At 42.5% G+C, this 26,943-nt stretch overlaps 1 protein-coding gene across 1 annotated transcript in view; it reads right to left on the reverse strand.

Annotated features, from left to right (window-relative positions):
• Serpine2 (serpin family E member 2) overlaps positions 1-26,943 on the reverse strand; it is a 65,928-nt gene that overhangs the window by 28,146 nt on the left and 10,839 nt on the right. The gene's annotated exons all lie outside the window — the stretch shown is intronic.

A 26,943-nucleotide genomic window follows, 5' to 3' on the forward strand; every position in this document is an offset into this window, starting at 1 on the left:
CCCAAAAAGGAAAATAAAAAAAAAAAAAAAAAAAAAAAAATCAGATAGAAATGCATTACTCTCACAGGAACACAACAAAGGGACCAGTATTCACTCTACTCAACTGGGTATGATTCCCTGTACTCACTGTAACTGAATGCCAAGCTAACATCTGCAGTATAGACTAAGTCAGTCTCTAATGTATGGGGTTTAGGCAGACAGATGAGAAAGAAGCAAACTTCCATTTGCTGGGTCCCCATTATGCACCAGGCACTATACTAAAATCATTATTTAATACTCACAACTCAATCATTTGAAACTGGTATTCACCAAGGGCCTACTATGAGCTAAGTCCTTTTCTAAGTACACTGTAAATCTGATGGGTGTGACCTGGACCCTCTCAGAGCCTCCCTTCTGGAGGGAGACAGAAAATAAACCAACAAGCAATTAGGTAACTTCAGAGAGGGATGAAGACCAGGTCTGTAAAGCAAAGGGATGTGAACAAAAGATAGTTTGGAGGATGGACAGCACAGAGAGGGTGCCACCTCTGTGACAGAGCACAGGTGGAGAGGACCAAATGGTAAGAAAAAAACAGCCATGTGTGGATGCTGGAAGGGTGTGCCAGGTTAAGGGCCCATGAAGGAATAGCGCACTGTGATAGAGGTCACTACAGATGCAAAGGAAGGTGTTGCAAGAGACTGCTGGAGGGGTTTCACACCATACAGGAATGGTTTGTGTTGCTAGGATTTTCCTATGATCACATGGACTTGATTCTTTGACAATGACACATATAACTTCAAAAATTACAGCGTTGTTCATTAAAACAAATTTTAGTGGAAGCTTTTAAGCCACAACAGAGCAGAACAATTGGTAAATCTGTAAACTGTGAGGATATATTGCTTACACTGAGATTTCCAATTACAGCAATTTGCTTTAAATATGCTTCGGTCCTTGATTACCACTCACAGAGCTTTCTTTGGCTACAACAAGTAAAAGGTAGGAAATTTACATGTATTTATGGGAAAGCAAATACTTCCATTAAGTAAGAACTCAACAGTAGCAATTGGCAAAAACAGAATTTGTGATGCTGCTAATTTGGTCCCCCCTAAAAGGGGTCTAAGCAAGCTTGTACTAGGGACAAGTCTCCTATGGAGTCAATTTGTCATCCCTGTCATGTGTGGGAGGCTGCAGAGTGAAACAGAGGGAAGCATTTTTGAGACAGGTGACCTGGAGTATGAGGAAATCAGTGGCCATGTGGGGAAAGAAAGGGCATGGATAGTGTTGTGTCCTGCCTAATTCTATTTTCTGAACGTCCCACGCTAGGTCATGACAGATACTCTATAAACAGTCCTAAGACTGAGCCCCAGGGTTTATGAGCATGGCTATTTTTATTAATTATTTTTCATTGCATCAAATTAGAGTTTACAGAATATGGCTAGGAAAAATGCTTGTACTTAGTCCGAGCCTGAGTGTGAACTCCAAAATGGTGGAAGGAAATGCCAGAAATAAGGTTGGGCAAGGACGGTAGTGACGAGCAGAATTCCCCACCTGGCTCCTCCATTCTCAATGAGCCACGATGCCATTGTTCAAGAAAGTTGAAATTGCAGTTTCCAGATGTGTTGGGAAATGAGCACTTTAAAAAAATTTAGAACGGTCAATGTTTCTCCAGAGCCTAATTGTAAAATAACTGTATAAACTCAGCCTGTCTAAATTCAAAACGTGTAAGTGACCTACATTCACTCCCACGTGGGTCTCTGCCCTGGCCAGCATGGCCTATTTTGACTTTGGCACCTTGGACTGGTTCTAATACCATGACAATCCCCCAAGTTTCCTGGAGCCTGTCAGACCTTGGAGGGTTTCCAAGCCCTGACCATGGGAGCTCTACTCACTTCACCTACAAGTTACTCTTCCCTCTCTCCTTCAGGCAATAAACTTCCTCTTTTAATTTTAACATAGCACAAAGTGACCACAAATGTAAAATGGCATGCATAATCTTTGTAACAGCTGGCCAAACCCAATGATTAGTGCCAAGCTCATTTATTTCGGTGATCTGCTCCCATGTTTTAGCCCATTCCAGTCTTTAGCATGTCAAGGCTCTCCAACAAAACCCTGCTGCGTGAGTGGATATTTGAATAAATATTTAAAATTTATAAACTCCAAAGGAACAAAGAGTATCATATTGAGTATCATTTTTGCCACTAGTAGTTTAAAATTCAATTAAGTCAAATACTCTGTGTGTGTATGTGTGTGTGTGTGTGTGTGTGTGTGTGTGTGTGTTAAAATGAGGAAAAAGGACCAGGGACAGTAAAAAACCTAACAGTCTCTATATCTTGGAGTCAGAATGAACAGTCTCCCAAATAAAGCTACTTTATTTTCAGAATGACATTTTGCTAAAAGAACAGTTTCATTATGATGGGTATGTTTTTCTTGGTTTCTTTGCCCTGGGAAGTTTTTGAGAGATGTCTATGTTCAGTTTCATAAAAGTGCACTGGGGCAGTCTCAGGGCTGTGTGGAACTTGGAATCAGAGCTATTTTTGATTGATATTCTGGGCATAACTTCTGCTTGGCTAAATGCTCTCCAATCTAAACTTACCTGGTTTGTCTACATGTCTAAGAATAAGCTCAGTGCCCAGGACAGTAAGTGTGGATCCATAAATTACTCGAGGCTTGAATAAGTCCCAATAACTAAATATACTCATACCCAAATAGACAATCTACATGAAGTAAATGTTGCCATTCTTCAGCTTTAAAAATCTTCATCTCTAGCACACACAGAATCCTGTAATGGGAGGAAGACTGTAACTTTCTGTTTATCTTCATTTTTAAGAGAACTCACACTTCATTCTTATGAGCGAATAAGTGTTACCCAAATGTATTCGGTAGCGGGCATACAGAGGTTCATAAACCTGTTCAAGTGTCTCAATTTCTTGAATAATGTTTTCACAGCAATAAAAAAAAAGTGTGCACTTTTGGCCACCAATGAGAGAGATCATGAGCCTACTATAAAGCTGCTGCCGCAGGCACAGTCTTCCAAATCTTGGCTTTCTCCTACTCCAAGCTTTTTTGCTCTTCAGTGTGAGGAATGCTTCTGAAGTAATTGGGTACTGCTCTGAGCGTTAAGCATGGGTTTAGTGTAGTAAATCATGGGTTGGTACTTTTGCAAATGCCAGATTCAAAATGCTTACTTAAAAATGTGCCACTTGCCAATGACAGACAGGAGAGGAACTCGGTGGCTTCAACTATCAGGTGAAGGAGGCTACAATCTCTGCTGAATCCCACTGCCAGACTTTCCACAACGTACTGTGGGTCTCTCCCTGGCCACTGACCCACGAGAACAAAGGGAGCAGAAGGGACGAACGGGGTCAGGATGGCCAATGAGCATGACGGGAAAGACCTTCCAGGAGTCAGATTCAGTGATACAGCTCCGTTTATTCAGTGGGGGTCAGGGAAAAATATATTGTGGCGGCAGCAGCCAAAGCTGATAGGTCCTCATAGTCTGCTTTATTTACATGTGGTAGGGGGATCCTATTATCTGGCTATAGGGCAATGCCTAATTATCATATAGAAAAAACCTGGGGGCAGTTTTATTGCAGGTAACTATGCCAAAGATCATGTTCCAAATGTCAGGCATCTGTGCTTGGAGGCACTTTCCAGGTTAAGTCAGGCAGAGAACAGGAGGCCCCTATTAAGAAAGGAGTTGACCTTAACAGCAGGGTTCCCCAACAACTTACTGTGCACCCCCCCATTATTCCCAACACCTTGACTCCCGCCCCCCCCCAAAAGCCCTCCACTGTTGGGCCATGGATGCCATTAGCCTTCAGAATTTTTTTCCGGCTCACCTCTTAAAGGGCTGTTTTCTGTTGATGGACCTTGATCTTCCCTTGTTTCTCTTTTTCATCTTCCACCTGGTAACCACCGCTGCTTCCCCAACTCCTTCCACTGCCTGTGTTTTAAGCTTTTCCTGATTGGCCCCAATGGGTTACCAACCTCTTTCTCTGAAGTCTGGTATCATTTCTGTCTGGACCTCTCATTTGACTTGTTTTCCAACTATGTTTTCTTCCCCTCCCCACTATATAGAAGTTCACAGAAAACAGGGCTATGGGCCTTCAGAGTCTGGAGCCCACAGGGTCTATTGAGAGCCTTACCAATGGTACATACTAAATCAGAGGCAGAACTGTGGGATTAATCCCACTGCTCTGGTTTGGTTTGGAATACAGTGCTCTAAAATACTTTAGCAACTAAAATTCAGGAGCTGTCACATACAGATCTGGATTTGGAGTTATTCTCAGGAAAAGGGAAGAAGAGAAGAAGTTCTGGTAGCACTGGGGCCTCATTCCCATGGCAAACTCCCAGCCGCACTGCCACCCCTGTGGGGGTTAGTCATGTGCTTTCCCATTACTGTAGCTCTGTCTGCCTCCTGCTTGAGTAGCTGCTGCCCTTCAGGAGCCTGGGATGCATAAGGCCTTGAAACCAGACTCCTGGACTGCATCAGTGCTAACACACTAAATAACAGAGAATGAGACAGCCTTACAAAAAGTAGAGCTTATTTCACAGCTAGTAAACTTTTTAAATACACCTTACCTATAGTACATAAGCAGATGGTAAATGCCATGTCCATGTGCTCTACTGAGCACAGTAAGTTGTATGTAAACAGTTGGAACAGTGAGAAAAGAACGCTACAAACTTCTGGCTCCAAAGCTTAGCCAAATGACTCTCATCTGTTCTGGGAGACTCAGGAGTGTCTAAGAAGGACAGCAATCCATCCTCTATCACGATAAAAAATGTTGGAAGAGATAACAATTACAAAGTTCGCATGCTCACGTGTGTGTGTGTGTGTGCGTGTGTGTGTATATACTTTGTATCATGGAAGATTGTAAAACTGTAAGTCTATAGTATTCAACATTTAGTAATGATCTACACATAGATTATTTCTTGTCAAATCAAAGATTGTTTTGAAGTAAACTGTTGACATCATAAAACAGCATTCAGGGTTGTTTTAACACATTTCATAAACATAAGGCTTTAGGACACATATCCAGAGTATCATTATCCCCTTGCAAAGTTAGTCACCCCTCAATCTGTTGTTTAGTTGGTGTTTACATTGTCCTCTCTTCTAATTTTATATGTATATTTTATTTGATTCAGGATATCTATAGGCTCCATACATTACAACAGGTTGATATGCCTTTTGCCTTCTTTTAAAAAAAAAAAAATCTTAAATTACTTTATTTTCAACTTTGCTCCTACTACCCCTTGGAACTGACAACTGCATTCCTCTGTCTTCTCTACCTGAGGAAAACTGGTGGGCTCACAACAGGGTGGTTTGCAACAGAAATCATATGGCCTGAAGAAAAATTACCATCGGGAAAAGTTTACCAACAACCTCTGATCTAGACTGAGAAACTCTAATGATATAGGCTGATTTTCCTAGTAAGACTATTTTGTAATGGTGTTGTATAAATGGATCAGGAGACAATGGTCAACTGTTTTGCTTCTGTGATATGCTCATTGCCCACGTTCATTTTTTATTAGGTGTCCCCAAATGGTAGATGCTACTGTAACTCTTCATTCACTAGTTGGACTGTATCTCTAAAAAGAAAATCTCCATAGAACACTATCTAATCACCCTGAGGTTCAGTGTGTATCCAACAAATGAAGGATAGATGCTTGTATCATGTTCTATGTCTAAGTTCTCAACTCAAAATGACTGTGTTACACAATTCTTAGTTTACCAGATGGATCTCTTTTGTCTTCTTATCATTACAAATTCATGTTCTTCAACATATTTCGAGGGTTTGATCTGCTGTAAATTTATTCTTGTCAAGAATCAAAGTAAGTTGCTTCAAGTTGGTCCTTAAAAGCTTCAGTGGGATCCTACAGTCTCCTTATTTCCTTGTCTTCTGGCTTGACAAGATGTTCTAGGCTCATTTGTACACTTCCTGTCCCAAGTACAGTCAGTCACTTCTCTGGGGGAGCTCTGGCTCCTTTTAGAGGAAAACAGTATGTAGAGATTATATCTGAGCACCACTATCTCATAAACCCTAAGTAAACCACAGCAATACGGGGTGACAGAGATTTTGAAAAGTCCATCCATTTATGTCATTCTCTGAACTGTATCTAAATCTTGAAAGGCAGACTGCTTACCACATAAACTGGCTTGCCTCCCAGGGCCACAGAAGCCACGGGAGGCCTGCTGTGAGGCCAAGATGAGGAAGTCAGCTGGCATTAAAAGCTGCTGAGATTGATCAAACTATACCACCTTCAGTGGGACCATAGCAGACAGGAATTATCAAGGGAGAAATAGGGAAAATGGGAACACTTTAAATGGGGAAGTAAGGGAGAAAGGATTAGACAGGGAGAGAGAGGAGAGATAAATAATGCCTAGCTAATATAAAAAAAAGCTAGAGGGAATTGTATTAGATCAAAAACTTACTGAAAAATTACACATACAATATCCCTACATGAGTCTGTGTGTGTAGCTGAAGGTTACATAACAAGAAACTGCCAGACAGGAGAAATCTTCCTTTGAGTTGCCGGCCAGGTAGTCCAAGAAATTCCCAAAGTTACATAGGTTACTGTCAAAGCCCTTGATTGTCTCCCAAAACTTGAAGACTATATTGCTGAAGACAGAATATGCTTCAGACACAGAATTTGAAGCAATGGAGCTGGGACTGACCTGGAAGCCACCTCTGAAGGCTAGCTCTCATAGCTTTGGAGAGAACTACACAAGCTGCTAAGGGAGAACATCAATTGATGGTCCAACCCCAGCTTCAAGGCCTAAAAACCACATCAATGACCAGCACTGCAAACAACATTGTTAAGTAGTGGCACTTTTATCTTGGGGGTAATCAACAGCTACCTAATTAGACTTAAAGTCCACTCAGTGGGAGGAAACTCATGTGTGGTACTGTAAACCTAGACAAATACACATGGCTGGAGAGGTCATAGGTCTTAGAGAAAACCCCAAGGCTGTCACATCCCTAGACAAATGTAATTTCTTACTATGTGCAAAATATGGATCCTTAAATTTATAGACAAGTATCCCAGTCACCACCCATCAAAGAAGCTTCTTTTTTAACAGAGATTATTACAGTTCCACAACTGGTCATACACAGAGATTGTGAATTTCCCAAGCCTAAGTGGTACATCTAGGATGCAACCTCTACACCTAAGGCTCATGGAACCTAGAGCAAGGGATGAAGAGAGCACTAATGCATCTTTCAGTTCTCCTCAACGAAGTTCCCTCATGCAACAGAGGGTCAGGAACAAGTGGTCAAAACACAGAGAATAAGAGTCTACAGAGTGTGGGTCCTTGGACAGGACTCCTATATCAAAATCCACCTACCCTAGGCTCAGGGACCATTGCAGGAGAGGGCAGAAAGATTGTAAGAGCCAGGGAGGAGGTGCGTGCAAATAGTCCCATAGGCTCCTGGGACTCTTCTCATATGAACCTACAGCAATAGTGTCAGCATGCACAAGACCCATGCAAACTCAAGCAAACAAAAACTCACACAGAACTGTGGAAATGGACAGCAGACCCCAATCTTAGCTGAAGAAATATCAGCAGCTGATTACTGCTGGGTGAGGAAGAGCTGATCTTCTTAAAGGGAGGGACTCTAGATAGACTGACTAGACCTCAGTAGATGAACTTGCACTGAGGAACAACTGGGGACACTAACTTGACATGATAGGTCTTAACACAAATGACAGAATGTGTGAATTCCAGTGGAGGGGGGTTATGGGAGGGGGCCAATGGGGAAGGGGGTATAAAGATGATTAAGATGTTCTGTATGAAATATACAAAAAAAAACAATAAAAAAATTTAATGCAATTTGAGCATATTCTCAAAAATGTATAGCACCATCAATGAGTCTCCTAAATTATGCCCATTCCAAAATAGGATGACTGAATGCCAGGCACCTGGAGTGACCAACTGTCAGTATTGCACAGTACTTCTCTCCATCCCCTCTTCTCTGTGAAGGATCACATTCAACTGGGAAAGTGCTGATATCCTTCTGGTCTGTTTCTAGATTATTTGAACCTAGAAGTCCCTTTATTAATCTGCCTCTGTACTAATCCTTCTTCCAGAGGAGACACACTAAGTAGGAAGAAACCTGCAGATCATACTGAATTCCAACGATCACCTCTCCCAACAGTTTTCCTTAAGAGGACTTCCCAAAGAAAAAAAAACGCAAAGAAAATGTTTTAGGTCAAATTGTAGGACCGTGATGCCTAGCAGTCAGGCCAAACACTTTCCACCACAATTTTATCAGCAGGAAAATGTCAACTCCTTTTTTTTAAGATTTATTTTTATTTTATGTGTTATAAGTGTTTCACCTGCATGTATGTATGTGTACCATATGTGTGTAGTGCCTGCAGAGGCCAGAGAGGGTATCAGATTCTCTCAAACAGAGAGTTGTGAGCTGCCATGTGGATGCTGGGAACCCAACCTGGGTCCTCTGCCAAGAGCTGCCAGTGCTCTTAACTGCTGAGCCATCCTTCCCATCCCAACTCCAACTCTTAAGGGTATTTGGCAAAAGGTATTCTAGAGCCCCTTTGCGAGTTGACCCATTAAGATTTAAGGGACTATCTGTAAAGTGACAGTAATTGTTCATCCATAGGTAATAGAAGTTAAGACAAAGAAGGCAAGAAGAGGCTAGCCTTAAATAGGGTTCCAGGGGGGCAGAAGAATGCTACTTATTGAAACCTTTGCAGGTCATTCCTGAAATTATGTCCCCCAGGACCTGTCATTATTTTCTAAATACTACCACATTTCCTTAAGATAATCAAGTCAAACACACAAGCAAACTAAAGCATCCCTTGTTATAAATCCCTGATAAGTATATAGCTGTCGAAGTGAGTCAGCATCTTTATAACTTAGAGAAGAGCAAACAGGAAATGGCAAAGTAACAGCAACTCAGTGGTTTTAAAATGCTTTTCCAGGATGCTTTTTCTAGTCACTGTATGTCCCCTAAACCTTTTCAGAAATTTTTACCTGACTTCAACAGGTATGCATGTGTATTAGAACATACATATAAACATACAAACATATACACACATATGTTCAATCTATGGTACTAATTAATTGGGCCAAGACTAAGAACCCAAAAATGCTTAGGAAAGAATTTTCAACCGCTATATATATATATATATATATAGAGAGAGAGAGAGAGAGAGAGAGAGAGAGAGAGAGCACAATGTTTAAAATGAAGTGCATCTGACATCTAAATGTCTTTTTTCCATGTATTGTTCATTCTGAAATCTCTCTTTGATGGGAAAGAGGACGGCTAAAGAGGAAAACATCGAGGATTTGTTAGCTGTCCACTTTCCAAAAGGCAAGATTGGGAACATTTACTCTATTTCCCCTAAGTTTTGGACTCAATCTGCTCAAGGCTCAGATCCAAGTTCTGCTGTCCACTAATGAAAGATCTGAGGCAAGTCACAGGCCTCATCAAGCTTCTCCTCTACCAGCTCCCCGTGCGTCTTCAGAGCTTCCTTATTTACACAGTGAGGCTACGGTATATCTGTACCTTGTATAAAAGGACAGAGTGCTTGATAATGGTGGGGACTGAGGTGGGTCTATCCCCTAAACATCTTGTAGTATGCTGATTTAGGCCATTAAATCATTGAATGGTGATTTCCTAATCTAGTAACCAAGACATGACTCCTAATCTTACAATGATATTGACCAGTGGTTCTCAATGTTGAAAAACAGGGAAACAACATTCTTGCATAAAAGTACTGCAGATACTATGATTTTAGAGCTATAATATAATCTTGAATTAATAAGCATGTTCATAAAAGGAAAATTATATTTATAGGATAATTAAGATATATTTTTTAAAAAATATTTTAATATTTTATTTATTTGGGGAAGGAAGGCATGCCTCAGTGTACATGTGGAGGTCAGAAGACAACTTATGGGAGCCAGTTCTCTTCCTCCACCATGTGGGTTTGGGGACACTCAGGTCATCAGGGTTGGCCACAAATGCCTTTATTGGCTGAACCATCTTGCTGGCCCTAAGATACACTTCTTAAGTCTACTTTGAGATGTTATCTATTCTGCCTAAACCCAAAGCTGGACCATGAACAAAACTTTACTGGTCCTTTGGAATATAACTGATGCTGCCTATGGGTCTGCCAATCATTGATGAGAAACAAATGTTCTTTAAATTGATGTTGGCAAAAAATGAATTGCAAATGTTGGTAATACAAACTGATTAAAAAATATTTCCAAAAGGCAATCTGGCAAAAAGAAGCAATTTTTCAAGACATATAAACTTGTTAAACAGCAATACCCCCACCCTGCCCCATCCATCAACTGTAAATGAGTGAAAAAGACCCGGATTCAAAAATGTTCAGTTATTTTTAAAAGCAAAGTCATGGCAATATTCTTTGTAGTAAGTAAATGCACCAGCAATTTTAAGTGCAATCTGAATTTCCAGTGGAAGAAGCACTGTGGGTGGCCTTTTAGTAGCTCAGTGTACATGCCCTCTAGCTTTTGTGTGTTCTGTTGCTTGCACCTGCTACCTTTGGACAACAGCCAGTGGGAGGCAGAGCCCACTGTTTTTTAGTGGGCCTTAAGTGGCTGAGTGTTTACAGACACCATTTCCTCCCAGAAGGCTAATAGCCATTGACTCCTGGTCTTAGGGTAAGTGACTCTCTAGAATGCCCATGAACTCTGCAGTGGGAGGTGGCAAGATGCCACCTCTTGTTTAGCTTCTTCCTTTTCTAATTCCCACTCTTCCCATTCCCTTGATGGGTTTTGCCTAGAAATACTTCCTTACTGAATTACTTATTGTTGGTGGGAGAAGATGACCTACACCGTCAAACACTGAGTAATAGTTAATGCATCCACCCAACACACGGTATCAGTAGTAATATATTCTGGTTATTTTTGTTGCTGAGACAAGTTTGCTCTATAGCCCAGGCTAGATCCTAACTCTCAATCCTCTGCCTCAGTCTCTCTAGTGCTAGGACAGAGAACACCATCATTGAAAACAAAAACTATTTATGATATAATCAATTGTATAAAAATATACGTATGCACGGTTATCAAGACACTATTACACATCTGTTTCTAATAGTAATACTTTCATTCTGTATATTACTCTGAATTTTGAAAAATTCCAGAAATGAAACACTGTACTTAAGTAGCATCTCTTCTGTTTATAAAAACACAAATAGCAGGAACTCAGATTTTGGATCAGCAAGAAGGTGAAAGGGGAACAGAGGGGAGCAGAGACGGCTGTAGGGCACAAGAGTGAGAAGTCAGAGGATCATGAAAACTCTAATGAAATGGTGCTTAATACAGATAAATAACACAGTGAGATTATTTATGAATACTGAGGTGGCTATTACAGACTGTGACAAGTCGTAGACCACATCATGTTGTTCTGTCATTTGGTGGCTCTACTCTGGTGAATGACCTGACCTACTTGCTCTCTATCTCCATATCAGACATTTAATGACAGGGGTAGTGGCTGATTAATGTTTTGTAGACCTTGAGTCTAGTATAGTACCTGGAATATAGAAGGAATCCGATATATGTTTATGTAACAAATTGTAATTTGATGGACGTTAACTGGCCCATTTCTATTTTACGTGGTACTTAAAACCTGTAAAACACACCTTTAAGTACTTGCAAATAATAGTCATCATTAATTGAATGCCTATTGTATGATCGGAATATTTGTGTCCTCCCAAAGTTCACACGTTCAAATCCTAACCCCCTAGTTGATACTATTAGAAGCTGGGTCTTTGGGAGGCGATTAGATCACGAAGGTAGGGCCTCATGAATGGTATTATGATATTGGTGCCCTTATAAATGAGACCCCACAAAGACAGCTAGTCCCCACTTGTCATGTGAGAACATAGCTAGAAGGCACAAGTACAAACAGAAAGCCAGCCTTCACCAGCCACTGAATGTGCCGGTGTTTTGATCTTATATTTCCCTGGCTCAAGAAACATGAGAAATATATTTCTGTTTATAAGCTCCTTGGTCTATGGTGTTTTGTTATAGCATACTAAATGGACTAAGGCATTTACTAAATGCCAGACACTGTACTTTATATTGAACATGCAATTTAATCTTCCACTTAAGAAGAGGCACTAGTATTTATGCTACAAAGGATAGAGGCTCGGGTCCAGAAAAATGGAGGAACCTACCTACACTGTACAGCTTCTGCATGGTAGAGAGAGATCTGAGGCTGAGAGCCTGTGTCATTCTTCACTAATGTGTCACACTGCTTCCTGGGGTGGAAATTAAAGGCCAATGGAGGAAAAGCTAAAGAAACGCTGTGCTCCTCTACCTGGGTTTAACTCACCAAACACTTGGAGCAAACAAGTGACCACAGCTTTGCAGAGCACCGAAACTGAATACAGTGTTTGTGTAGTGGCTTTCCTACAGGGGTGGGGGGACCCTGCCCCCAGGGAACATTTGGCACCATCTGTAGACAGTTTGGTTGTCCCACTTGGGTGAGTGGCAACTAGCAGGCAGAGACTAGGGGATGTGACTCCCTGTGGGTATAAACATCTCACAGTATATGAGCCAACTTCCATACCCCACACCTCAGGCTTCCAAAAATGAGGGGCTCTGACATACAGAACACACATTCCCACTCTCCCCCAGGTGACTCGACAATGCCAATGACTTCCCTTCGCTTAGAATCATGGTCAGAACAACAAGGTACTGAAGCCAATTTACACCATGATTCTCTCTGGAATTTTTAACCTGAAGCTTCTCTCTGTGGGAGAGGAAGGAATCTAGCCAATTGCTTCTGTGAATTCTAGAAGGGAAAACTTATGACCAATAATTAGTACTTTGGTCTGATAGTTGTCCTCATCCAATTTGTCATCCTGACTTCTACAGTCTATACAGCAGCTCTGCGGTTGAAGGAGTGGCAAGAAGCACAGGGGGCTGAGAACACCAGGCTGAGACACTGCAATTGTTTCACTGAACTCTACGGAGCAGTGGCAGGAAGCCAGCAGGCATCACATCTGCCCTTGGCCTGTCCACCGGCCCAGTCACAGCCTGTTCTGTCCCCACAGGTACCTGCTCTGGCTAAACCAAAGCTGCTCTATCATTCAAGCTCAAGAAACAGAACTGCCAAGTACCGAGCGGAAACCTGAACGCTCACACATACCCTCTGTTACTCTGTGGACCACTGTACTTATTCCCTGGCTCTTTCTAAACCACTTATATCCGGTTACCTGCTTGCTAAGCAATACTGAACCCCAACCCCTACTTTACTCCCTTCTTTCATCTAAGGGGATCTGTCTGGCCAGTCAGGAAGGAAAAGAGACTAGGAAGGCAGTGATGAATTAGGTTTTAGGATTGCTCTGAGCCAAATTAGCCTAAAAAGTCAAGGTGAGGGAGATCCCACCAACTGCAGGGGAGGGATGCCGTCATTGGCTCAGAAGGAGCCAGTAACTCTGTGGGTAGGTGACCTCTGAGCCCCACAATGCACAGAGATGCTTCTTTTAAGCTCTGAGGCCCAGCTTTGACAGCCCTAACAAAGGATGTGGGCTTTAATCAGGCAGGAACCTGAAGGCCTTGTGTTCCTATTTCAGTCAGGGAGGCGGGGGTGGGGTGGGGGAGTAAGGAAACCCACATTCAGTAATACAGAGAGGACTCAGACTGCTGGGGTTTGATTTCACAGCTAAAGCCACTTGGCTCCTCTGAAGTCAGGTGGTACTAAGAATGGTTTGAAATTAAGCACAGCTGTCCACTCATCTAGTCCATGAATACCAATACAATGTGCTGGGCCCAGTGCTAAGGAGCTAGAAAGAGAACCAGGACTTGGTGTGAGTGCTCTTTATTGGCATGTAATAATGGCACACACTAACGAGGTACATCTACCATTTCAACACACACACAGCCTGATCAAATCAAGGTCATTAGCATTTCCCTCATGGTTTCATGGTTCTCAACCCAACCAGCTTAGTCCCTCAGGTGCTTGGACAGCATCTCTGATGATGTTTGTGTTTTTCAGAAATGCATAGAGGTGAGGAAAGAAGAGCTGCAGAATCTCACAGGAAAAGTAAGAAGCACTGCTAATCATCCTGTCAGGCCCCACAAAGTCCCCTGACAGGCAGAAATTGCATAGTCCAATCTGTCCATGCAGAGGAGGTTGGCAGGGCCTGCGTTATAGAGGAAACAGACTTTAATCAAATCATATTACTGACTCGATTCTTGGAGTCACTTTTACCTATCTGCCCTACACATGTGTTGAAGCCGGGGCACACCTGGGCGGGGTTGGCTAGTAGCAGTCTGAGATGACCTGCAGGTAACTATTCAAAGGGCTGGGGGAGAGGTGAGGAGAGGCAGGGAGAGGTGGGGAGGGGCAGGTTAGTTTTAATAAGGTCTAGTGGCAAAATACGTTAGAGGGTTTGGGAATTATTTTTATTTTCATGCTGTTTTCTTCTCTTAGCCTTTGTAAGAAGACACAACTGACTCTGGAGCCATAACCCCGATGAACAGTCAGCTCACAGCCACACACACCAGAGCCCAAACTAGAGAGAAGCTGGAAGACCTTCCCATAACGCAGTGCCCGCCACCTCGCACTACCTTCTTGCTTCTTTCACTGCCCACTGTTAAGAGCTACGACTCAAAAATCTCAGTCATTCTCAGATTTAACACTAAAAGTGTGTATGTCATAAAAGGCAAAACTAATAAGCTGAAAAATTAATCAAAGTTTACAATTTTTTGCTCTGCAAAAGATCCTGTAAAGGGGTTGGGGAAGAGAGCTCAATTGGTAAAGAACATGCATGAACACGCACACACATGGAGACCTGAGTTTGATTCCCAGCATCCTACACAAAAGGCTGGATGTGGTAACGCTGAGGAAGCAGAGGCACAGATCCCTGGGGCTCACTAGCCAGCTAGCCTACCCCACTTACTGAACCCCAGCCCAGTGAAACCCTGCTTCAAAAAGCAAAGCAGGTGGCTCCCGAGGAATGACACCTAAGGCTGACCTCTGGCTTATATATACCTCTCTCAAACACCCACCAGGATCCTATTCAAAGAATGAGAAACTAGGAGAAAATATTTGTAAATATTTATCATGTGAAATGGTAAAATCTGAAAGAGGTGGGAGGATGGACTATATCAATGTCAATTTGCTGGTTGTAGTGCTGCGCCATCATTATGCAAGGTATTGTCTGTGTAGAAGACTAGGTGGAAGGTATGCGGTATTGTAGTAATTAAAAAACAAAATATATCTCAGGTTCATAGGCCAGTTCCTGACACCTCCAAAGTTGGATTCTGCCATTATTGCTATTTACCACCACAGTCAGCAGGGTCTGGGATGATCTTTTCAGGCTGAGGGTCTACACTACAGCCCACTTTAACCTTTACTTCAAGTACAAAATAAGTCCTAAAAACAAAAGGAAGTTAAGGCTGCCTTCTTGATTTTTTTACTTGTGGTCTTTTCCTCCATTGCAGACCCATTTCCTGTATTTCTTGGCTGCAGGAGGGACTCAAAGGTACAGGATGTGGCACTACCAGACCTTCACATATGAGCACAGGACCTCAGGGAAGGTAACCCGAGGGTCCTGTCTCCCTGGAGCAGCAGCACAGCCCCGTGCCGTGCTCCTCCATCAAAAGCCCTGGTGAGAGGCTTGGAAATGTTGGACAGACACCTGGTCAGCTTGGGAAATTGGTGTCAGGCTCTGGCAATTTTCCTTATGTTCTTTTCCAGGTAGCAAACTCATGAATAAGAAATGTTTTCCTACCAGCCTGAAACTGAAATAGGGTGAGATTAGACTAAAGAAATTTTTGAAGGTTTTAGTATGGCACAGCCAGACAAACCCTGTCTCAGTGGTCAAGAGATTTAATGGCAGGAGTCTCAATTTTAAGTTGACTCTCAGAACTGTTTTGTTTGTTTAGATAGGTGCAAAAACATGAGACAGGAAATGCTTGACAGTTGCCCAGAGACCACTTAGAATTAATGCAGAATGACACTATTAAGATGAATCCCAGAAGGGGTCAACTAGGAGAAAAGGCTTAAGTGTTTGGAAGCAGTCCCTAAAACACAGTGCTCCTGACATTCCCTTAGCAGTTTCATGGAAATTCTAGAATTGGAGGGAAAAAAATATGACTTACCTTTAAACTTGCTATTCACCACGTCTCAATAAGTGACACCACCTACCACCTATCCAAGAATCCAAGTCCAAAGTCTGGGAACTATCCTTTCCCTTAGCTCATTTGGGCCCTCAACAAGCTCTTTCATTCCCCTGTTTAGATGTGTCTTGAGTATTCTCTCCATTTTCTTGTCCCCATTCCAAGTCACCAGTCTCTCTGGGAGAGCACTGGTTTCCTGTATTCAAGTCACCACCCATACAGCTCTGTGAGACACAAAGCTGACTATGACCTTTTGCACAAGAGTTGTGCGAATGGCTTCCAAATGCTCTTGCTAGGAACTGTGAGTCCCTCCTGTAGCCCACAAATAGCTGCCTGGCCAGGATCTGGCTCCTTCTCCTGATACATAGAACCTGCCAGGCTCTTTTTAGCCTCAGTCATCTGTGCTAAAGTTCTTCCTAAACAGAACATTTATCATCTTTGTGTTCCTTCTTGTAAGGCCCTACAGGGGCTCTATGTGTCCTGCTCATCACTGTGTCCTAGCATCTAGGATGGCACACGGATACCCAGGTGCTCAATATACAACCAGTTCATTAATGAGGAAGCCAGGCCATCATGATCCAATTTAACTGACATGGTGCACTATGGTCCATTCTGTATGGTCTAAAGCACTTGAACAGTCCTTGGCACTCTTCACATGTTGGGCTGGACAATTGCTTGTCATAGGGGGCTGTGTATTACAGAGTGTAAAGCAGTAACTCTGGGCTTTACTCAAGATAGGCAGGCTTGTCGCATCCTCCAGCCACCTGTGATAACCACATGTCTTAAGACATTGACACATGTTCCTGAGGGAAGACCACTCCTGGTTGGCAATCACTATCATAAAGGTTAGAAACTGATGGTTAACATTATCATTCACAAAATGCCTAATTAACCCATATTCTCTGTCGAAGCCCAAGAATAATAGATTTTAACACAATGTTACCTAACAACCTTTTACAACATCACTTATGGAGGGGTGAGTTGGTCTATCCTGAGAGCCTCAATTTGTTTTCTGCATCAGTATTTTAGGTGATGTCTGAAGTGAGACGGTGTGAACAATGGAGAGGGGAGGTTGGGAGTCAGAGAAGAGTTGAAGTTCCTTTTATCCCATCTGAACTTTCATTTATGTTTTGCATATAAAAATAGGAAAAGCTGGATCACACCTCCGTGCTTGGAGTTCTTGTTGAAAACACCACTTCAAAGTTAATCACAGATAATCATACTCCTTTCTAGGATGGGGCAAAACCTAGGAATGAACCTGGAGGGTTAAGTCTCATCCTGACCTAACTCCCTGCTCAGCCCTCCCCAACACACTATTGAGTTCACAGCACTTTTTCAGGAATGCAAAATGACTTCCTAGTTTTACCTGCCACCCTGCAAAAATATTTTCAATTATTGGTTAAACTGCAAATGCCCCACGAGTCATTTAAATAAATCTCACATGTATGAAATAGTCAATTGTGTTCTCTGAGCAATTCCCAGCTGTAAAAATAGAGTCATACTGAAGGCATTTTTTTTCCTGCAGCTAATTGAAAATACTGCACATATAATGCATGATTTAAAGCACCCAGGAGGAATGTCATTTTGCATTCCCTATTTTAAATGCACAATCAAATGCTGTCTTAAAGTGCTCTACACATTTAATTCAATATAGCCCCAGCCATTCCTAAATTTTAGTACTGTGAGTCGATGGCTGGAGGTTTTTAATGCTCCAAGTGACTTTAAAAACAATGGCTTTAATAGGGCTCCTTTTCTTGAGAAAACAAGCATTCCATAGACTTGATTGGCTTAAACCTCTGAGACCCACAGGGGAAAGCTCAAAATGGCTACAAGATGCCTACCAGGAAGGTGGCACCGAGCACCAGAACATCCCTCACCATGGAGGAAAAACTGAGCTCCCAAGAGTGCTCAGAGCTACTGCATTTGAGGCAGAAGGGCCCCCGGACATTTCAGATCAATGTGACTGGTGGCAGACCCTGCAGGGATGAAGACAGTGGCTCTGGAAGCAACATGTACACAGAGCCTGGCTACCTGGGAAGAAGGGTGTTACAACACGTGTGATCCTCTTCCGTTTCTGAGAGTTTTCGAGGTTGTGAAGTAGCCAGTGCCCTTCCCGAGCTTGCTGGACTTTGGTTTTGCTTTGGTGTACCCGATTCTTCTCTTTGAAATAAGACAGTACTTGTTTTGGATTTTACCAAAGCCCGAGTTAACAAAGCAGATTCTGAGGTCCTATGCCAAGAAGGAAAGCTCGATGGCAGAAACCACAAAGAAGGGAAAGCAGAGCTGGACCTTAGGAGCATTCAGATGACAGAAGACAGAAGTCCTTAAAGGACCATGAAACAAGACGGAAAGTACTATGCAGTAAGAGCTTTAGGCCAATGAGGAAGAAGGTTGCTTGCCTTTCTCTGCAATTGTACTGTTGATTAGTGTCCCACCATGCAGCAAATCAGTAAGGGACTATAAGTGCAGGAGGGGCAGACACCAGTCATGACTAGATTTGCTCCCCTATCTTTTTTAAAAAGTATGTTTTGTTATTTTTAATGTATTGTCTGCATTTATAATTTGTTGTCTGCATGTATGTAAATGCATCCATGTCATACAATGCCTATGGAGATCAGAAGATGGTGCTGGATCCCCTGGAACTGGAGTTATGGATGGTTGTTAGCCATCATGTGGGTGCTAGGAATTCAACCCAGGTCCTCTGCAAGAGCAGCCAATGCTCTTAACTGCTGAGCCATCTCTCCAGCCCCACTTAACCCTTATCTTTAGTTTACAAAGTAAGACAAGACATGAAATTAGAATGAAAGAACTCACAAAGTAGAAATTTCAATAACCTGTCCCCAGGGGCTATTCCCTTATATTACCTGTACTTGAGAACAGAAGAGAGGTAGTTATGTGTGACTATTGATACGATAATTCCCTGTGCCTACAGACTATGAAACTCTCCACAGTCCATATGGAACTACCTCAGGTAGTTCTATGAACTGGATGTTAATTTCCATGATCTTACCAATCATTCTTCCCATGAAGAGTTGTTGTTTTAGTTTGGTTTTTAGTTGTTTTTTTTTAAACAACATATATTTTTATTGAATTTTTATGCATTTCATACAATACATCTAACCATATTTAGACCCCCTCCTCTATCTGTATTGCCCCATAACCCCCTCACACACCACACACACACACTCATACTTGGTTTTTAGTTTTTGAGATGGGGTCTTGCTATGTGGCTCTGACTAGTCTGCAACTCACTAAGTGGACCAGACTTACCTCAGATTGATGGAGATCCTCCTGCCTCTGCCCACTGAGTGCTGGGATTATAGGCATGCACCAGCATGTCATAGTAAAGACTTTGTTAATATGAGAGATGGGCATGTGCTGTTTGGCCAAAAGGCCCTGTTATCATTCATTCATTCAACTGTAAAGTTGACAACTGCTGGTCTCTCCATCTTGCAACAACCCTGGGTATCCTGACACACTCAGCTTTTATTCCATGCTTCATGTTGTAGACCCTATGGGGGAACATCAGCTAAGCAACCACCTTTCCTGACCTCATGCAAGAAAAATACATACAAGGAACCCAAGAAAACGCTGAGCACGCAGTAGGGAACCTGAGGAAGAGGGGGGAAGTAAAAGACCCATGTGGTGAAAATCAGCTTCCTAAGACATCCATGCCCCCAAGGAGACTCAAACGTTAAACATGCCAACATTAAAGTTTTTCCCTTCTCTCTAAACATATCAAAGACATCACATTTAAAAAATGGATTCCACCAGGAATCATGGAGCCAATATTTTTCCATTTGTTATTAGATGACTGTTTTAGCTGCTCTGAGGTAAGCGAAAACATCCACAGATGCGACCCTGTGATATTTAGATGCTCTTTTAGTCCACGGTAGTTCTCATAACAAAGTCTCTCCATCTACCAAGGTCTGGAACAGCCAAACTTCTTAAGCCTAACTTTCTGGCATGAGTTATAGTAAGCAAAACAGTTGCCCAGAAAGCATTAGAAATGTGCAAGTCCCTGGATCTCTTGTGGAGGCAAATTATATGAGCCACCTTCCATACATAAATATGTATTGTCCAAAGATACGGGATTCAGAAATACCTCTAAACAAAGAATGAGAGAAGGGGAGATAGAAGAGAGCTAAAAACTTCCAGCTTAAGAGGGGTTCCTGTGGTTCTGAGGCTGCAGCTCAGTGGTAAGGCACTTGCCCAGCATGTAGAAGACGCTGGGTTTGCCTCGGGGCTACAAAGGGGAAAGGAGAATCTTGGTCTTCACTTCCATTTCACTTTCAATTCTTTGTCAGTTTTTCTCTCTTCTTTCAGTATAATGAATGTGTAAGCAAATCAAAGTGAATGGGATGAGATAGGGGGAAAAGAGGGTATAGAGGGGATATACTCAATGTACAATATATACTTGTATAAAAATTAAAATAGAAGGGGTTGGACAGATGGCCCAGTGCTTTAGAGCACTGGCCACTCTTGCAGAGGACCAGGTTCGATTCCCAGCACTCAAATGGCATCTAACAACCATCTGTAACTCCAGCTCCAGGGGATCCGACACCCTCTTCTGACTTCCGCAGGCATTGCCTGACATGGGTACACTTACATACATGCAAGCAATACACTCATACATGTAAAATTAAAATAATAAAATATTAAAAATAGAAACAAATCTGGATGGAATATACATAAAGATGACTATATTTACAAGTCAGCCCCACCATAACAAAACAATTCTTCAAAGCTTAGAAACCATCTGAATTGATAGGAAACATGGTTCAAACTCAACTTCTTGGCCTGCCTCAACATCCCTTGCTGCTGTAGACAGCAAGGTGCCTTCTAAAGGCACCGTGGGGCTGGTGGGGGGAGAAGGGGAGGGACATTTAGCGATTTCTTACAAGTCCAAGTTCACTTTAACACTCACATGGAACAAATCTTGTCTCATCTTATGCCTGCCTGCACAGGATAAATCACATGCTTGTTGAATGACTCAGTTTCCCTGCTATAAAATGAGTGCCAACCCTCTTCCTCTATCCTGTACCAGACTGCCATTATGTGGATCACACGGGGCACTGTGGTGGGAAATGACGGCATCAATCTGAGAGCCTTTCTTCACAAGACTGGCAACTTCCCTCTGCCACATCCAAGCAAAGGCGGAAGAGAAAGGATTTCTAAATAAAAAAACAAGGACTTAAGCTCACTTTCTCCCCTTTGTCTAACCTCTGGAATACTACACTGTACCAGGGAATGGTTAGGGTGGGCAGGGCTTCTTTTTTGGTTTATTTTTATTTTATGTTTTGCCTGCATATATGTAAATGCACACATCATGGAATGCCCATAGAGGCCAGAAGATGGCATCAGATTCCCCTGGAACTGGAGTTATGGATGACTGTTAGCTGCCATGTGGGTGCTGGGAACTGAACTTGGGTCCTCTGCAAGAGCAGCCAGGGCTCTTAAGCCATCTCTCCAGCACCTGGGCTGAGCTTCTAGTCATGAGTTGCATTTTATAGGGAAAGAACATCTCCCTAGTTTATCCTAGCCAATCACAGAGATGTAGCTAGTGAGTATCTTCACTGGAGACTTAAGAAGTTCCTGTTGGGTGCACAGCCTTGTTGGCATGTCATCTCACACACAAGAGATGTACAGAGGCTACATAACCTGCCTATGTCACACAGACCAAGAGAAGTAAGGGAGCACACGTGGGATGTGTCCACGTCAGGACTGGTGTTGCTAGGGCTTCTTCGAGAGAAAATTAGTCACCTTCCCCTATCCAATCCCTCTACATCCATTTCATGCTCTCGTATTGAGCATACAGTTGGCGAAGATGCCATTCCTGGGCTTTGTCTCTCCTTTCCCTCCCGGATACAGAACTGAGTTTCCAGTACATGGGATGCTCTTCTCCATATGGTTGAAGAAAAGAATCCTCCTTCCAGGAGATATGCCATATTTCTGACGGACCTCTAACTCCCAGGGTGGATGACTACCAGGCATTTCTAGATAACCTAACTCAGCCTCCTCTCTTCCCAGTGACAAGAGCCTCACTGCCCCCACTTTGGGTCAACGAGACTAAACAAACTTCATGACTAAGATGTGAAATCACATATACTATGAGCTAGAAATAGCACTTTTCTTCTCATCTCCATCTTCCATGGAGCAATTTATTTTGGTCTCTCCTCAGACATCCTCCAGTACCTGCTATCATTTCTGAAGTTCCCAACCTTGTCACAGCATCTCCTTACCAAGTGACATGTGACAAACACTTCCCTGAAATGATGACTCAGTGTTTAAGAAGCCCTTGGCGGTTAATCAGTACAATTGTTCACAGAGGCAAAAATATATTCATGATCCTTATGGAAGATGACTATGTTACTTTAAAAATATTTTTTATTATTTTTATTTTATGCCTATGAGTGTATTGGCTACTTGTATGTGAGTGTACCCATGTTGTACAATGCCTGTGGAGGTCAGAAGAGGGTGTCAGATTCCCCTGGAACTAGAGTTACGGACCACTGTTAGCCGTCCATGTGGGTGGGAATTGAACCCAGGTCTTCTGCAAGAGGAGCCAGTGCTCTTAACCACTGAGCCATCTCTTTAGTCCCTGACTATGTTACTTTTTAAAGGGGACCTTTAGTAGTCTTTTCATCTGGCAGAATACGTGGGTCCTCAGCTAATCCATCCCCTCAAATTCCCAACCTCAGAACTAGATGACATTTATGTTACATGTGTAAGTGAACTTAAGACTGAATGGTACTTAGGGAAATTAGGAGAGATAATATAAAATATGCTGTTCCCAGGCCTGGTACATCATGCAATCTTGTCACCATCTCAGTGTTGACCAGCACCTTGACATTGACAATTACTGATTAAAAGACAGGTGTCACTAAGGGAGAGATGGATAAAAATGGGGGTATTTAAATGGGAGGCGGGGAGGGAGGGTTATACAAGGAACCTCGGAGATAAAGGAGAAGGAGCTCAAAAGAAGTGGACCATAGGAGACTGGTATTATCGAGGGAGAAATGGGGACATTTTAAATGGGGAAACCATGTGGAAGGGTTAAAAAAACAGAGGCAATCATATTAGTACAACAATCTAATGATAAATTGCACATACAGTATCTCTACATGACTTCATGTGTATAGCTAAAGGCTACATAACAAACAATGTCAGACAGGAGAAACCGTCCATGAGTTGTTGGCCAGGGTGGTCCAAGTGCCTCCCAAAATTACTCAGGCTACTGCCACAGCCCTTGATAGCCTCCCAGAACTTGAAGGTAAGACCCTACTGCCAAAGACAGAACATTCTTTGGACACAGGATTTGGAGCAGTAGAGCTGCAACTGAACTAAAACCACTTCCCCTGAAGGCTGGCTCTCATAGCTTTGGAGAACACTATGAAGGTGCCAAGGGAAAACATCAATCAATGGTCAACATCAGCTTCAAGACCAAATAACCACATCAGTGACAGGCACAGCATACGACACTGGTGCAGTAGTGGCACTTTTATCTTGGGGGCAACCAACAGCTACCTAATTGGACTAAAAGCCCACTCAATGGAAGGAAACTCAAGTCTGGTACTATAAACATAACCAAATACATATGGCTGGAGAGGTCATAGATGTTAGAGAAAACCCCAAGACTGTCACATCCCTAGACTAATGTAATTACTTGCTATGTACAAAAGATGTATCCTTATATTTACAGACAAACATCCCAGTCACCACTCATCAAAGAAGTTTATTTTACACCAGTCAGAGACTACTACCAAGTACCACAACTGGTCACACACAGACATTGTCTATGAATTGCCCAGGCCTAAGCGACACATCTCAATGCAACCTCTACACCTAAGGCAAACAGAACATAGAACAGGGGTAATGACAATAACATAATGAATTTCTCAATTCTCATTAATGAAGATCCCTCACACAACAGAAGGCCAGGAACACAAAAGGTCACAAATGGCCAAAACGTAGAGATTAAGAATCTGCAGATTGCTGGTCCTTGGACAGGACTCCCATATTAAACTTCACCCACCCAAGGCTCAGGGATCACTGAGGAAGAGGGAGGAAAGACTGTAAGAGCCAGAGAGGAGATGCATAACCATATGGAGACAGTCCTACAAGCTCCTAGGACCCTGCTCATATGATTCGATGGCAATGGTGTCAACGTAAAGAAGTCTCATGCAAATTCAAGCAGATAAAAACCAGGCATAGAACTGGGAAAATGAACAGCAGACCCCAATCTTAGCTGAAGAAACATTGATCACTGATTCCTGCTAGATGAGAAAGAGCTGATCTTCCTAAAACAAGAGACTCTTGATAGGCTGACTAGACCTCAGTGGATGGACTTGCTCTGGGGAACATCTGGGGTCACTGACTTGACACATTGAACCTTAACATGGATGACAGAGTATATGGGTTCTAGTGGGGGGGGCATGGGAGGGTTCAGGTGGGGATGGAGATATAAAGATGATTAAGATCGATTGAGATATTCTGTATAAAATTCAATAAAACCAAATAAAAAAAATGCCAGGTTGAGCCACAGGATCTTAGAAGACTGAGTTTCACACAGTCACACCGTGGAAAACAACCTCCCATCCTGTTTAAACCATGCTGAATGTTTCGGCTTCTTTGTCACAGCAGTGAATATTACTTTAACACAACATTCAATTATTTGGCAATTGTGATGCTATAATTTCAAGATTGATCCTTAAATATGTATTTGATGTCTTTGCCTCCTTTTAAAAATGTAACCTCTTTTTCATCATGCAACCTCTACAAGCATTCACAGTAAGTGCTGATTAATGGGATGTCAGGCTGATGTGTCTGTCTAAACTCAACCAGTTGTTCATGAGTTTCGTCCATCTACCCTGCTCCCTAATCCCTGGCTAATGAGCTTACTGAGACCTCTGTAACCTGAAAGATGGAGAAAAACCCTATTATATAGCAACTTCCTTTTCTGAGGAACAATATTGGGGAAGTTGTGTATGTCATATTCAGGCACAAAGTCTTTACACTGAGATGCTGTTTTTCATAGAGGACGTTTCAGATTTTATTGCTTTTTGGATGACTTTTCACAGACTTGCTCAGGCATAACTTGGTGTCTGTATGCCTTACCCAGAAGAGGCAGACCTTCATGCAGTTATACACACGCCTCTTTGTAACCACACACACTGAAAGTAAAAGCTTCCTGTGAGTAATGTTTTATACTTCTCCAAAGTTGTCCACTAAAACTTTCATCTTTTTTATGAAAACTACTTTCTCTTCCTTAAAGGAGTTATCTGCTTGTAGTCAGCCACAGAGACCTGAACAATTCTGGCTGATACGAATCAATAAATACCAACCCTACAAAGTTCAAGGTGAAAAGAATTTTGTGGAAAGGAAAGTAGAAGGAAAAGAAATGAAGATCGTATTACCCACAGGGGCCATCCAGACATTCACATTTATCAGCTACATGTCAACACTTCACTTGTACATAGACTTAACTTCGTGTACATCCGCGACATTTAAGTCATTTCTCCGTGTGAAGGGCTTTGCAGTAGCACCATGGGACCTCCCAGCCAACTGCCTAAAAACTGGCAGTTGCTGTTCTCTGGTCACAGAGGAAATCCTGTCACTTACCCATCTTCCACAGCCTTGGGAAGTCTGGGCTCCTTATCTATAGAACCACCCTGGACCACAAACTTCTCAGCAAAGCCTTCCCAGCCCATCTATGACTTCGCTGGTCTTCAGCGTCACAGACTGTTCTCTTAATTAAGAGTCCTTTCAGATACAAGAGAAGGGAGATGACCGCAGTGTAGCCTTCCCCAGCAATTCAGTCCATACCATCACTGTCAGTCTGACCTGCCAAAACCTCATTAATGTCATTAATTTTGACAGCTGATGACTGGCCCAGTGGAGGGCTAGGGGCAGGATGGGGGTCATAGGATTGGTCTGCTCTAGTGGAAGAATATTTATCACTAAACTGCATGATGATAAAACCCAAACAACTCTATGATAACTTATGGTTACGTGTGTGTGTGTGTGTGTATGTGTGTCTGTGTCTGTGTCTGTGTGTCTGTGGGGTATGCTTCTGTATGCACATGTGTGTTCAGATGTGCCTGCCCAGGTGTCCACATGTAGAGGCCAGAGGTCAATATCAGGTGTCTTCCCCTACTGCTATCCACCTTATTTTTTGACATAGGTTCTCTTACTAAACCTGGATTTCACCATTTCAGCTAGGACAGCTGGCCAGCTGTTGGATAGGCGTGTCCTCCGAGAGAACTAGCAATGAACCCCAAGAAACTCAGAAGGGGAGGGTCTAAGGACAGACACTGAGGAAGCCGGAAAGTGGTGGAAAGTTGCCATCTTGACACAGTGCTGGTGGGGCACAGTGCTGGAGGTGTGGATCTCAAAAGCTTAGCTGAGATGTAGGGAAAGAGCCCATGGGTGTATGCTTTTGTAAGTAACTTTCCTTCTGACTTCATAAAGTGTATGCAAAAACCCAAGTGGAATGCACAATGCCGTTTTTTGTTTTTTGTTGTATTTTTTTTGTTGTTATTGTTGTTGTTGTTTTTGGTGTGTGTTAGGTTCACGTGACCCTGTGATCCCAGAGAGTGCATGTGGGACTCACAGGGGACAACTTGGCATTACAGTGGCCTATGAACAAGTTTATCTTCATACTTGAGCTTTAACTAAAATGGGGCCTGAGATGGCTCATCAGTGCAGCACCACGTGGCAAATAACAACTTGTTCATAACCTCATTTCCTGACCACTTCTGGCTACTTCAGGTATTGCATTCATCTGATGGACTTAACATGCAGGCAAAACACTCATATAGATAATATAAAAATGAATTGTT

Source organism: Nannospalax galili, unplaced genomic scaffold (genome assembly GCF_000622305.1).
Source record: "Nannospalax galili isolate Female #2095 unplaced genomic scaffold, S.galili_v1.0 scaffold127, whole genome shotgun sequence".
Lineage (NCBI taxonomy): Eukaryota > Metazoa > Chordata > Mammalia > Rodentia > Spalacidae > Nannospalax > Nannospalax galili.